The following is a 9,948-nucleotide window of genomic DNA, read 5'->3' as shown; positions in this document are numbered from 1 at the left end:
ATCAACCTATTCTGTCATTGCTAGAATTCAAAAATATATTAAATTTAACTTAATAGAATCAGAATTAATTTCATAGGTTTTTCATCTGTTAAAAATCTCATAATATTTTTTATTCTTGAATGTTTTCATAGGATACATTAATATCTGTATATTATGTTATATATCACATATTTTAGTGAAACCTACAGTTTTACTATAACCTTTTATTGTTTTTATTAGAAGAGTAGACTTGTGCTCCTCTGATTTCTCCCTCTGGTTTTCACAGATAAATGTTGCAATCCATGCCTGGGAACTAATGGGAAAAAATCCTCCCTCCCTTTCCTGCCTAATATAATTATTTTGCTTTGCTTCTAAGCTAACCAAAGAGTATCATAAAAGTACATAGACTATGAAACCATAGTTTATCATACATTCTTAAAATGGGATATGACGTGTAAGTGAGTTTTTTCAAAAATCTCTGGACTATTATTGAAGAGATAACTACAGTTGACATGGATTCTTGTCATGATTTTGAAATGTGTTGTGAATCCCCATCTTTGGACTGATACACACCTGCCACTTGGAATGGGCATATCTGAGGTTGTATAACAATGAAATTAAACCATTAAGTTTGGGTGGCGTGAAAGTTGGCTTAACAATGAAATTAAACCATTAAAGATTGGGTGGCATAAAAATTAGATGGGAAGAGCCTGAATTTTTACAGGGAGGGTATTGGATGGAGAGAGAAAATTTAATAGCTATTTATTGATTTATTGATTCTCAGGCCCAAACTCTGAACTTATGTTTGAGTCCTAGGAAGAGAGTGCTGAACTGTAATTAAAAGTAGTGGCATCCGAGGCTATGGTCTTCCCAGCAGTGTTCTAGGAAGCAAAGGGCATTTCGATATACCTCACTGCTAAGGGGCTGGAACAGGCAAGGGATATCACAGCAGATTCCACTATGATAGACAGGTTTCTTTTATGTGCACATATGGGTATGAGTTGTGTTTTCAGATGTAATGTATTTCTTTCTGTAGAACATACTGATGGTAGATAGTATTCAGAATATCAGATGAGAAATCAGAACTCAAGCTGTCATTTTCTCTCTCTGTTGCTAACACTCTTTAGTTAAGATTTCTGTGGTCAAAAATAATAAAAATAATAATTGATGCTGTCAGTGAGTTAACTCACCAGCCACTTATAATCATAGCAAGTTAAGAACCCTTGTGAAGATTTCTGTATCATACAAAGAATAATTCTCAACACTACTTTCCTAACCTGGGTAATAATAATAGTTGGTAACTGATGGTTATGGAATGAGTAAGTTATGGGAATAAGAGGTACAGCATAGGGAATATAGTCCCTGATACTGTAACAGCCTTGTATGGTGACAGACAGTGGCTTCATTTGTGGTGAGCATAACATAGAGTACAGAGATGTTGTATCAGTATGTCGTACCCCTGAAACTAATGTAACATTGGTTATCAACGACACTCAAACACAACAATTTTTCAAGATATTAGTTGGAAACTGAATCCCTTCCTTCATTTATTATTCATTCACTAATTCATTTGACACTTTGGTCCTGAACACTTTCAGTGCTCCATAGACTCTGTAGTTTCCTAAAACTTCCATTTGCTTGGATCGTTCTTGCTGTGTCAAAACAGTCCTCACTGCCTTGATTGTTCTCTAATGCCTTCAACCAGATAAGTACTTATTTATCTGTTTGGTTTAGTCCACAATTTGTAGTTTTCAGCAGGAAATTGATTTTAACCTGTAATGAATAACAGGAAGTACTCACTTTGAAGGGTATTTCAAGACCATAAAAATGACTCTGTGGTTTCATGCAAAATGATCTTAATAATCAATGGGGAAAATTGTGATTTTTCGGTGACCTTTGCAAATTCTTGTCAAAATACTATGACTCTAATTTTCAGTTAATGTATAGGAAAATAAAGCAATAGTAAAACTCACATTTATGTAGTACCTTATAATTTAAAACTGAAACATTGATGAAATGTTTTATTTCATTTTAGACAACTAGTATGAATAGTGCTTGCTTGCTTCTTATCATGTAACTTACGATACAGAAGAAGAACCTTTTCAATGCTTGGGTGAATTATCATACTCTTTTCAAAGATTGGATCAACTTCCAATATTTTGTCACCTGTTCATTGTCATGAAATATCTCCAAGAGTTCCTTTCTTGGGAAGATTTTGTTGCTGGCATCACCTCCTCGAGAACAGCTTCATCCTTTTTATTACAGCCACTTCCCTTAACTATGTCACTAAGATCACCTTCCTCAAGTTCCTCCTGCTGCATATCTAGCAAGAGGTAGATGATGGAGGTGTTAACATTGTCATGGTCAGCTCTTTTACAGTCTGTTCATGTTCTGTTCGAATGTCATTTGTAGTATTATCACTTTTTGTGTCTTTTTGTGCACTTATATTTTGTTGCCCAATTTCCTATTTGGACTATCCATTTTTGAGAAATGCCACATGGGTTGATCATGGGGAAACAAGGAGGCACCCTAGCTGTACACTTTGCTGTCTATGTATGAAGTAACAGATGCTTACTGACTAATCACTGACAGACTTTGAGAGAAGGGATTTGACTTGTCACTGATTGTGATATAAGACTGTTATGTACAGAATGATCTGTGAACTGAAGAGCTAGCGTCTTTGGGCTGGAAAGAATTTCTCACAGTTAAAAAACTGTGGTAATTGAAATCTGAATCAAGTCGTCCAGGACTGGTGTTTAACAAAATTGGGAGAACTGCAATGTGCACATAGGACTATGCAGAGGGGAAACTGTATGTATAAGCATCTTCTACTTAGTCAAAAGCTCTCCCGGTGAGTGAAACGTAGGCTGGTGACATCACCACAAAGAGGCTCTTTACTCAGGATCTTGATCAGGCATTTCACCAGAGGACAAGTTCAGTCACTTAACTCTTCTGGCCAGCTCTCATCTCAGTATTTCTGGGTCCTCGTTGCATAATGAGGGATCCCTTTATTAACTAACATTTAATGAGGCACAGAGTTTAGAGTGCAGTATCGGCCAAATAGAATATAAAACAACTCAGACCCTTCACAGTCCACAAATGCAAAACGACTTGTGAGTGCTAATGGAACCAAGAAATTTCACCCGACTGACTGTGGACCAAGTCTAAAAGAGAAGCGAGCCAGATGAAAGATGGTGAATACAATGAGCCAGGGTTCTTGCAGTGGCTGTAAGTCTGCAGTCAAAGAGAGAATGGCGCTGCTGGACACCAGCTGTGGTACTGCTCTTATGGGCTGAACAGAACTGCCAGGGCTTTATCGTTTTCATCTGGTTCATTCATTACTTTTAATCACCAGATTATTTTTAATATTTTTGCTTAGGTAAAATAGTGTTGCATGGATATCATTTATCATATGAAAGCCAAACAAAATATGTGCCCTGATGTGACATTGTGAGGTTGACTGTGCAGCAGAGAATGAATAATGTCCTGTAACTCAAGCTGTTACTATCACTGCTTGGTGTGACTCATTCGATGACAGCAGAAATCCACTTGAGTTGTTTATGTTTTAGTTTCTAAGCTGTTAAGAGTAATTAAAGAGCTTACCCACATCATAGAGATCTGGGATTCATAAAGTCTTGGTTTTAAAATATTTTGAAAGTTTTAGGTAAAAATGTTAAGGTTATTTTAAACATTGTTACTAAGTTACTACTTGAATCAAACCATTGTAGTAATGGATACTTTCCAAATTTAAAATTTTAGTATTATGTGCATGCCTAAACGAGTCATTTAGATATCAGTACCAAATTAGCGATTTCACAGGGAGTGGCAGTATGGGTGATATGACTTCTAATATTTTTAATTGTGCTTTTAAGTGCTTTGTAGAAGACTATAGTCGATTGAATCGTATGAGAGCACCATTTTTGTATGTCAAAAGTGTTGAAGCATTGGGAATTCCATGTGGTTCATATTTTATTATACGTACCTCATATTTCATTTTTAGTTTAACCTAAGAGGCCAAGAATGAATTCCATTTCCATTCTTTACCCTAGCTAAGACTTTCAATCTCTCTCCAAGTCCCAGTTTCTCAATTATAAATTGAGTGTGATGTAGTTTGCCATTTCAAAATTGGAGGAATGGGCAGGAATATTTCTTTTTCTCTCTCCTCTTACCCCTTTGTGTGTATCTGTAGATTAAGAGTGAGAGATCCTTTATTTGCCTGCTGCACGAACCTGCCCAGGTTATTCAACACCTCTAAACCACAGTGTTCAATTATGATATGCTAATAGCAAATACAAAAAATGGACTGGTATTTGGATTAAAGGAGGCAATGCATGTTAAGTATTTAAAATAGTGCCAGGAACTTAGTATATGTTTAATACATGTCAGTTATTAATTTTCTAGTTTTAGAGCAGAAAAGAAGCATTATTTCTCAAGTTTAGTGTTATCTTTATGTTTTTGTCTAGTCAGAAAACTTTCTGTTGCCTGGCATGGTGTGATTAATAAAAGACTCTGATTAAGAAAAGTACCGTATCTGTCATTTAATTGTGCATCGTAAGTAGGTAGTTAAAATGTTTAATTGAGTTAATTTCTCGTTTTAGAAAAAAACAGATTACAGTTGACTTCCAAGCCCTTCAAAATATAATTTGTTCATCACTAAGAAAGTACTTCAGAATGCTGTAAACCCTGAGGGTCTTTCTTACAACCATCTGTTATAATTGCATTATGGATGTGTAGATGAATCAATTAATAGAGAATGTTAGTCAATAGAGTCTTGGATAAAATAGATTGTATTGTGTTTTTTAATTGATTCATCTTTAATTCTTTAAACAAATTCTGACTTTAATTACTGGAAGGGGCATTGTTCTTTTTTTGTTAGTAACCTGCTCTCCATAAGTAATGATCTAAATGGAGCATCTTATATGGAAAGGTACTGCTGCAGTGCCTTTTCTACACATATCAGCCAGAGAGCTGGGAGAGCACCGTGCTGATCTTGCCTTCCCTGGAAGGCATTTATGCCAAAGCTGTCTTGTTTGCTTCCCGTTTGATCCCATTCAACCAAATATCCATCTGGCTTCTGACTCTTGGCTCCGTCTCTGCTATCAGTGACACTGCTTCTCTGTTTGGATGTCAGGCTTTTTTCTGGTCTACCTGGCTTTGACTCTTGGCTTTCCCTCAAGGATTGGCCTGCCTTTGGACAGGAAGCTCTTCAGAGCACCCTGAATACAACAATTCCCTCAGAATCAATTTCCCTGGCTCTAATGAGCTGGACAGCCGCAGGTTGGCTTGACTGGCCAGAGGATTCAGCTAATGCAAAAGGCTATTGAGAGGTAGGAGTATTCATTAAGAGTGTATGAGAAGCTTTGAACACATGCAGAATCATTATCTAATAGCCTTCAATTACTCTTGGGGGAAAACAATTTGTAAATCATAATAAACATTTGACATTGCAGGAAAAATATCATTCGAAGCATAGAGTTTTATTTCAAACACTAGGGTTACTTGGCTGTCAGCTCCTTGACTTTCTGTTCTGTAGTGCTAGTGAATACCCATCTGAGCATATAAGAAATGCAGCTACATGCTTTTCCCTCTGCTGTAGAAAGCCTGGCACTAACGACATCTTCTGTCATCATTGATAATTATTAGAGAAGACTTTCCATTTCTGCCACTCAGAAGAAAATGCAAGTAGCACAAACCTCCAAGAGTCAGATTAGAGAGCTTTTGTGATATTTGAGGTCAGTTTTCCAACAAGTATTCTTACAGGCATGATTAAATTCTGTGTGATTTTCAAGTATCACCTTAGAAATGAAAAGTTCCCCATTGTTTTATTTATGTATCTGACATAAAATACTAATGGTTTCAAATAATAAAATACAATGGAACATGTTGACATTTTCAGTTTTCAATTAGCAATATTGTTTTAAGCACTTACTTTGAAGTAAAAATTTGCACATTTATGACATTTATAAATGAAAGCATTTGGTTGACTGATTTTAATGGTTGAATCATGAGAAATGCCTTTTTCAGGGAAGTGAAAACTGCTTTTTTTTTTTTCTTATCTGTTTAGCCTTCTCATGGGGCCATTTGTTTTAAACATGCCCGCTTTCTTTAATTCTTCTTTTTAGTAATAGCTCTGTTATTTATGTGACCTAGGAACATGTGTAGGCTGACGCCAAGGTCAGTGTTCTGAATATGGAACAAGACTCATATTTTTTCTAAGGTTAAACAAAGACTGAACTGAAACTGAGGGAGGTCATGTTAGAGAGAATCCAAACCAATTACAAGATCAAAGCAGATGGCTACTGGTGCTTGGTGTCAACTTAAGCCCTTCAGAGACAGCAGGGGCTCAAGCAGTTGCATTCAGCGGGGGAGATCTGATGGTGTGTTCTGGAGAACCAGACTCTAGGCAACCAGGATGTACAAAAAGTCATTGAAGTTAGAAGAGAGGCTACAGGAACAGTGGCAGAATGTAATCAAATATGAATAGAGAACAGGGAAAGGTATCCAGTTAGTGAGGACTCAGGCCACAAAGGGTCAAATCAAGTTTGATGCTGTCTTACTGGCTTGACTACGAACATTCCTCCTGGACAGAAATTGGTCCCAGAGAATGGGGTAGGGATAAACTTTTGTGTGGGAAGTAAAAGTGTTTACTTTTTTGTGTTAAAGTGTTATAATTAAAGAAGCCAAACAGACTACTGTAACATGAACCTTGTTTAGGATGCCGGCAGGTAAAGAAGAAATTCAAAGGTATGGATTTGAAATGCATCAAGAGGGAAGAATTGATTGAATTTGTGGGTTAGCTGGAGGTTGAGAAGCTGTCAATGAACTTTTTAAACTTTGTGTACCTGGTACCAGTTAATAGAAAAAGGAAAGGTCATTAGGAGTCACTCTTTGGGGTGAGGAGTAGAATCAGTTCTGTGTTAAGCATACTGAGTTTAATGTGATTGTGGAAATAGTTCTAGAAACAACTGAGCCACGTGCGAAAAATGTTGCATGACCTACTTCAGTGCATATTCTTATATTCCTAGGTAACTATAATCATCCTACATAATCATTTGTTGGTCTCAGTGTTTCTGTAGCTTGCAGTTCTGAGCAAACTATTGAGATGATAGTGGAAAAGACAAATAATTAAAATTTACAAAGAATATTTGTTACCTGCTTCAAGAAAACACCAAATGGGGGATGACATCAGTGCTGTGGGAGGGCCTGGAGGGCCCAGGGCCCTGGAATGGGAGGCTGGCTTGGCCTCCAAGGAGGCTTTGGCAGCAGCACTGGGGCCAGGGCTAAGGTGTGGAGCTCGTGGAGGCAAGGCTGAGGACAAGGAGTGGATCCCCATCATCAAGCTGGGCCACCTGGTCAAGGGCATGAAGATCAAGTCCCTGGAGGAGATCTGTCTCTTCTCCCTGCCCATCAAGGACTCTGAGATCATTGTCTTTTAACTGGAGGCCATCCCTCCAGGATGAGGTTTTGAAGATTCTGCCTGGGCAAAAGCAGGCACGAGCCGACCAACAGACCAGGATCAGGGCATTTGTTGCCATGGGAGATTACAATCGACACACTGGTCTGGGTGTTAAGTACTCCAAGGGAGGTAGCCATTGCCATCCGTGGGGCCATCCTCCTGGCCAAGCTTTCCGTCATCCCTGTGGGGCAAAGCAAGTGGGGAAACAAGATCAGGAAGCCCCTTACCGTCCCATGCAAGGTGACTGGCCACTGTGGCTCTGTGCTGGTGCACCTCATCCCTGCCCCCAGACACACTGCCCAAGAAGCTACTGATGACGGCCGGTATTGACACCTGCTACACCTCGGCCCAGGGCTGCACTGCCACCCTAGGCAACTTCACCAAGGCCACTTTTGATGCCATTTCCAAGACCTACAGCTATCTCACCTATGACCTCTGGAAAGAGACTGCATTCACCAAGTCTCCCTGTCAGGAATTCACTGGCCATCTTGTAAAGACCCACACGGACCCAGGCTCCAGATGTGGCCACCACATAGTTTTATACAAGAAAAATGAAGTGATTTAAAGCCTGTTAAAAAATAATATTAATACACTTACAAAGAATATTTGCCTTTCTTCTTGAAAAAGACTAATTTGAAATAAAAGATGAGGGACATTAAAGTATACAGTTGTTTAGCAGGAAAGCCAAGTTCATTTAAATATATAAAACAATGAGGCTGCAGACAGCTCCGGGGAGTATCATTTATATTGTACTGTATATGAAAGAGGCACATTGGAATTGCATATCACACAACCCGAGCAACTATGCTTGATGACTTCAGATACAGAATTCACAAATAAACTTTATAATAACACTTATGATTTGAAAGTAAACAAATATAACAAAGTAGAAGTAAAATGCAATATTCTAATCCCATACAACAAATTTAAAGCTTAAGAAAAAGCTCCAAATGGATAAGACCTATATGAAGAAAATTACAAAATTTTAAGGAGAGTCTTAGAGGAAGGATTGGCTAAATGGAGACACACACTATTTTCTTGGATGGATGCCTCAGTGCTATAAAGATGATAATCGTATCTTTAGCCAATCTATACATTTAACTCAATTCCTGTGAAGATCCCAGTGGCATGTTATTTTTTTTCTGAACTTGAAAATAGGGATTCTATAGTTTATCCAAACAAATAAATGTGAGAATAACAAAGACAAAATTCTAAAAGAAATACACTGAGAAGTGTGCAGCTTTGTGATAGTATCTAATCTTACAGATAGTATCATGTATTGGAAAACTACAGTAACCAAAGTGGGTATCGGTGTATAGATCGATAGACAGTGGAGTTGAAGAGACTACAGACCACTACAGAAAGAAATGTAATTTTAGATATAAACTTACCATACTGTGGGCACATCAGGGTGGCTCAGTTGGTTGGGTGTCTGCCTTGGGCTCAGGTCATGGTCCTGGGGTCTTGGGATCGAGCCCTGCATCGGGCTCCCCTCAGCAGGGAGCCTGCTTCTCCCTCTCCCTCTGCCTGCCACTCCCCCACTTGTCCGCTCTCTCCCTCTCTTGCATGCTCGCTCTCTCTGTCAAATGGATAAATAAAATCTTAAAAAAAAAAAAAACTTAACCATAGTTAAAGTCGGCATTTCAAAACAGGTGAAACGTTGGACTATCCATTAAATGATATAGAAGCAACAAGTTAAATAGGTAAGACAAATATTAAGTGTATGTGGTCATATGTTACCTTAGAGAAATGGCAGATGTGTTAAAGATACAGATAAAAAAATTAAACAGTAAAAAGGACCAAGAAAATACTGTTGAAAAATCATGTAATGTTGACATGAGGGAGGAATTTCATAAGGGGGAAATATGATAGTAAATAAAAGCAGTAACAAAAATTACAAACTTGATTACGTGTGTATTAATATCTAATTACCTAAAACATGAATTAAGTATGAAATTAAAACACTGTGTTAGGGGGAAACATAGGAAAACATATTCTTGATTCCAGCATAGGCAGAAATTTTCTGAACAGGATATGAAAAACGCTACCCCTAAGGAAAAAAAGAAAAATTAGAATGTAGTGGAATTGGGAATTTTTGTTCATTAAAGGACAAAATTAAGAAAGTTAAAAAGTGACACAGAGATTGTAACAAAATATTCTCAGTACCTTTATCCAGCAGATCTGTTTCTAGAATAGATACAGGCTCCTACAAGTCAATTAAAAACTATACCACAATAGAAAAATGATGAAAGACACATCACAAAATAAGACATTGAAATGACTAAGAAATACATGATAAGGCAGTAACCATCAACCTGGATTAGAATAAAAGGCAGGGAACAAAGAATAGATTTTGCTTTCCCAGAAGCCTTTGCACAAGACTACTCTTTATATCTTACTGACCAGAAGTATATAATTTGGTCAACTCTAGTTGTGAGAAAGGATGCTAAAGGAGAATTTGACTTCTCTAACTTCTGTTGTGTAACTGGTCAAAGAGAAGGAGGTTGGATATT

The 9,948-nt window shown here is 37.7% G+C and overlaps 1 pseudogene; it reads left to right on the top strand.

Moving 5' to 3' along the window:
- The first annotated feature begins 7,151 nt into the window (after nucleotides 1-7,151).
- On the top strand, nucleotides 7,152-7,971 carry LOC112812752 (small ribosomal subunit protein uS5 pseudogene; annotated as a pseudogene).
- The last annotated feature ends 1,977 nt before the right edge of the window (nucleotides 7,972-9,948 follow it).

The sequence above is a fragment of the Callorhinus ursinus genome, unplaced genomic scaffold, assembly GCF_003265705.2.
Source record: "Callorhinus ursinus isolate GAN/ISIS: 27379988/994484 unplaced genomic scaffold, GSC_fseal_2.0 scaffold16, whole genome shotgun sequence".
NCBI lineage: Eukaryota > Metazoa > Chordata > Mammalia > Carnivora > Otariidae > Callorhinus > Callorhinus ursinus.
The sequence above is the reverse complement of the archived record's forward strand: the minus strand, read 5'-3'. Positions and strand labels throughout refer to the sequence as shown.